This window comes from Pan troglodytes, chromosome 1 (assembly GCF_028858775.2).
Source record: "Pan troglodytes isolate AG18354 chromosome 1, NHGRI_mPanTro3-v2.0_pri, whole genome shotgun sequence".
NCBI classification, from domain to species: Eukaryota; Metazoa; Chordata; class Mammalia; order Primates; family Hominidae; genus Pan; species Pan troglodytes.
In genome coordinates, this window is record NC_072398.2 from 231,190,428 (window position 1) to 231,195,561 (window position 5,134).

General features: G+C 45.1%; 1 pseudogene; it reads right to left on the reverse strand.

Annotated features, from left to right (window-relative positions):
* Positions 1-1,171: 1,171 nt before the first annotated feature.
* LOC129136312 (protein FAM87A-like) lies at positions 1,172-4,594 on the reverse strand (annotated as a pseudogene).
* Between the last annotated feature and the right edge of the window lie 540 nt (positions 4,595-5,134).

The window sequence follows — 5,134 nt, forward strand, 5'->3', positions numbered from 1 at the left end:
TGCTGGAAAAGCAGGTGGTGTAGACAGGGTGGGTCTGCTGGCCAGGCAGGTAGTGTAGACAGGGTGGACCTACTGGATAGGCAGGTGGTATAGACAGGGTGGATCTGCTCGACAGGCAGGTAGTATAGACAGGCTCGATCTGCTGGACAGGCAGGTTGTATAGATAGCATGGATCTACTGGCCAGGCAAGTAGTGTAGACAGGGTAGATCTGCTGGATAGACAGGTAATATAGTCAGAGTGGATTTACTGGACAGGTAGGTGGTGCATACAGGGTGGATCTTCTGGACAGGCAGGTAGTGTAGAGAAAATGCACCTGCTGGACAGGCAGGTAGTGTAGAGAGGGTGGATCTGCTGGACAAGCAGGTAGTTTAGACAGGATGGATCTGCTGGCCAGGCAGGTAGTGTAGATAGAGCGGTTCTGCTGGCCAGGCAGGTAGTGTAGACAAGTCGGATCTGCTGGCCAGGCAGGTAGTGTAGACAGGGTGGACCTGCTGGACAAGCAGGTAGTGAAGACAGGGCGCATCTACTGGCCAGGCAGGTAGTATAGGCAGGTTGGATCTGCTGTGGAGGTTGGTAGTGTAGACAGGGTAGTTCTGCTGGATAGGCAGGTAATATAGACAGGGTGGATCTTTTGAACAGGCAGGTAGTGTCGACAGGGTGGATCTGCTGGACAGTCAGGTATTGTAGATAGGGTGCACCTGCTGGACAGGCAGGTAGTGTAGACAGTGTGGACCTGCTGGACAAGCAGGTAGTGTTGACAGGGTGGATCTCCTGGCCAGGCAGGTAGTGTAGATAGCGTGGATCTACTGGCCTGGCAGGTAGTGTAGACAGGGCGGATCTGCTGGGTAGGCAGGTAGTGTAGACAGGGCGGATATGCTGGCCAGGCAGGTAGTGTGGATAGGGTGGATATACTAGCTAGGCAGGTAGTGTAGACAGGGCAGGTCTGCTGTACAGGCAGGTAGTGTAGACAGGGTGGATCTGCTGGAAAAGCAGGTAGTGTAGATAGGGTGGATCTGCTGGCCACGCAGGTAGTCTAGACATGGTGGATCTGCTGGAAAAGCATGTAGTATAGACAGGGTGGATCTGCTGGACAGAGGGAGGAGTCACACCCCACGTGGGGCTGAGTGGGACGGCATGAGACTTCATCACGCTAGTCAGAATGAAACACGATTTATAACGTGTGTATTGTTTATTTCTGGAATTTTTCATTTAATGTTTTTGGACCATGACTGGGAGTAACTGAAACCTTAGAAGGCAAAACAGTGGATAAGAGTGACTTGCCGACCTGAACAGTTTGCTCTTAGAAACTTTGTGTGGTTGGTTGTCTGATCTGTGACTTCCTTTAATTCACTTCTCTGAGTTCCTTAAAGGTAGGAATCATGTTTTATTCCTCTCACAGCCATATTTCCTTAAAAAGGAGTTGGTGAACTGTGGAAAATCTAGATTGCTCAGGCCGCCTTCTGCCAACAGAAATAATGTTGCCTTTCAGCGGTGGTTTGCTTTTCTGAAATTTTCAGTCATCCCACCCTTTAGAAGGAACAACTTTAGAGAATAAGACTGGCCGCTATGCAACTCCCAGAATTTTCTCAGGAATGTTTCAAAAATCTATTGTTATTCTGGATACTGGTGAACAGATGCGCGAACAGCTCAGGGTCTGCCACTGGCCTTCTCCATGACTGTGTTTGTAGGGACAAAGCATGGTAGCAAACAACTTCAAAAAACCTCTGTGGCTTGAAAACACAAAGTTTAATCACTCGTCCATGCTTCTCTTCCACTGCAGGCTGGGGGTAGCTCCTGTATCCTCAGGCCCAGGTGAGATAATTTTCCCATCCTGAGCACTGCCAGGCTCATGGCAGAGGGGAGGGTGCAGGAACGTTGTGCGGCTTTTAAAGTTTCTGCCAATAAGGGGCAGAGTCACTTCCATTCCGTTCCATTGGCTGGGCCTGACCACGGGACAAGTAGCAGAACCTTTCCATCCAGGAGAAACAGAGAGTGTCTGGAGAAAGAATAGACACTGTCCCCAACTCCCAGAGTTAATGCTGTGAATTCAACAGGATGATACACTTGCCTCACTGGCTTTTTGTTCTAATAGACAGAATCATAGAGTCTTGTTGTGCTGAGAGCCTTGTAGGTCACGCAGTCCAGGGATGCAAAATTAGAAGACAATGACGAGGTGCAAACCTGAGAGCGGAGGCGAATGGAGTCCGGAGGGCGGGGGCTGCAGGCCGAGCACACACCCCACCGGGGAGCAGCCATCTCCGCTGCAGCCGACGTTGCCCTAGAGAGATGAATGCAGGCCCAATGTTGGCAGCTATTCCAATGTGAAAGAAACTAAAAATCCAGACTTTTATGTAACAATATTCTAATATTTACAACATTAATCAGCTGGGGGAAAAGGGGTCCACAGAACTTTTGCAGCCTGTGAGCCACCCATTTCTACCCAAATTCAGCCCAAACCTCTAACTGCACAAGCTCATACAAATAGAGAAAGCCAGGAAAAGTATCCAGAACTCCACATGCACTTCACTACTAACAGGGGCCTCCAGCCCTGGTAAGCATGGGAACCACACATGTAAACACTGAGGTGCCCTGCCACGCCAGTGAAGTGCATGCTGCTCGTGTGTGACCCATTTTTAACCCCTAAAGGCATAAAACACGAATACTGTGAATTCAGTTAATAAGTTGAATTTACACCAGTCCTTCCTGATACAGCTGAATCAGATCTTTCCCATTATTCACTCCTCAGTATATCACCCCTTCTGTTGAACAGAATTAAGTAAATATTTAAAATTTCTTACCCAGGGGTCAGCAGATTATGATCCAGAGGCCAAGCCCAGCCTGTCTGCTTTTGTGTATAAAGTTCTCATGGAACAGAGCTGTGAGCCTGCCGTGTGTGGTCTACGGCTGCCCCTGGACACAGCTGCAGAGCTGATTCCCGCACAGACCTCGGGGCCCACAGAGGGAGGCGCCTTCCCTCCATCATCCCCACTGAGCACCAGCCGCCACAGCCGCTAAAACCTGCGGAACTCACTCCATGCCCCTTGTTGGCTTTCTTCACATAAAGTGGATAAAACTGGGTGTTTACAGCCTAAAGCAGCCCATGCCAAGGCACTCCTCAGGGACTGAGCCTTAGTCACAGTCCTTGTGACTACAGCACGTCCATAGATGGGAGCTGGCCGAGGGATCCGTGTGCCTCCAGCTTCTCGGAGCTGGAAAGAATCCATACTGGAAAAATGTTCCTTCAGTGCTCCTCCTTCTGGGAAAAAAAGACGGGGAGCTACATCAACCTTAAGGGTTCATGTTGCTTGAATGTAAGCATAATAAATATTCAGCATGTCTCCTAAGACCTGGAGTATCATCAGAGACCAAGCTGGGAAAACCACAAAGAATGACGCCCAGTTTCTAAGAGTCATTCCATGCTTTACAGTCAGCCCACAACCACCGAGTCCCAGGAAGCCCAGCCGAGACCGCGGCAGGTCCTGACGCAGCATCAGCCTGAGTCTGAGCCCAGAGGAAGCTTCTGCTGCCACAATTGCTGCGTGTGCTCATGGCTTGGGTGCAGGCCCAACCACAGCGGACCAAGGGCAGGCTGAGATTTGGCCTGGACTGGAGCTGTCTCAAGGAGGGTGACGTGTCTTTGACTTTTGCATTCTTCCCTTTTCCTTTCTATTCTCTTGGTGACGTGAACACAGACAGAAGGTGAACGTTTTTTGCATAAGTTCCCTGTAGATTCTGGATATTAGGCCTTTGTCAGATGCATAGTTTGCAAATAGTTTCTCTCATTCCGTAGGTTGTCTGTATTCTCTGTCAAACGTTTCTCTTGCTGTGCAGAAGCTCTTTCATTTAGTTAAATTCTACTTGCCAATTTTGTTTTGTTGCAATTGTTTTTGGGAACTTAGCCAAAAATTCTTTGCCAAGGCCAACGTCAAGAAGAGTATTTCCTAGGTTATCTTCCAGGATCTTACAGTTTGAGGTCTTACACTGAAATCTTTAATATATTTTGAGTTAATTTTTGTATATGGTGAAAGGTAGGGGTCTGGCTTCAGTCTTCTGTATGTGGCTAGCCAGTTATTCCAACACCATATATTGAATAGGATGGTCTTTTTCCACTGCTGCTTTTGCTGGCCTTGTCAAAGATTGGATGGTTGTAGGCGTGTGGCTTTATTTCTGAGTTTTCTGTTCTGTTCATTGGTCTATGAGTCTGTTTTTGTACCGGTACAGAAGCTGTTTTGGTTACTGGGGCTGTATAGTATAGTTTGAAGTTGAGTAGTGTGATGCCTCTGGCTTTGTTCTTTTTGCTTAGGATTGCTTTGGCTGTTTGGGCTCTCTTTTCATTCCATATGAATTTTAGGATAGTTTCTTCTTGTTCTTAAATGCATTTTATAATTAACTTGTTTAGCTCTAAGAAAAAAACTTGATTTTGTATTGGAATAGCATTAAATTTAATATTTTTAAAAAATGTTTCATCTACTTCTAACTTACTGCAAAGAGTTTTATAAAGTTGCCTGTAATGATTTTTTAATGTTTTTCTTCATTTTTATAAAGGAAACATCCTTGTAACCACACCCAGGTCAAGGAATAAAACTTTATCAATCATCCCAGAAGCGCCCACCACATGTCCCATTTCTATTATAACCTACTTCCTCTCCCCAAAAATAACCACTTCCCAAACTCTTATGGTAATCATTTCCCTAATCTTTATAGTTTTATCACCAAGTGTATATCCCTAGACACTATAGTTTAGTGTTGTTTTATTCTTAAAATTTGATATGTTTTTAAAGTCTCTTAATCTACACGTTTTTCTCTCTATCCCTTTCTTTTCCTTATCTTTTACAACGTTTAAATTTTTCTTGTTAGCACTTGTAACTTTCTTATTTTTTTTTTTTCTAATCAGATACCTAGTGGTTTGTTTTGGTTGATTATTTTCTCTTGAGAGCCAGCTTTTGGATTTACTTCTTAGTTCTATTCTTTTTCTACTTAATAATATCTGCTTTTATTTGTAATAATTCACCCCTTTCTTTTGGTTCACTTATTCTTTTTCTGGCTTTTTCAGTTATATGTTTAAATAATTTATTTTTATTATTTAAATTTGTATTGATATAGTTATTTAATGCTATAAAGTTTCCTGTGACA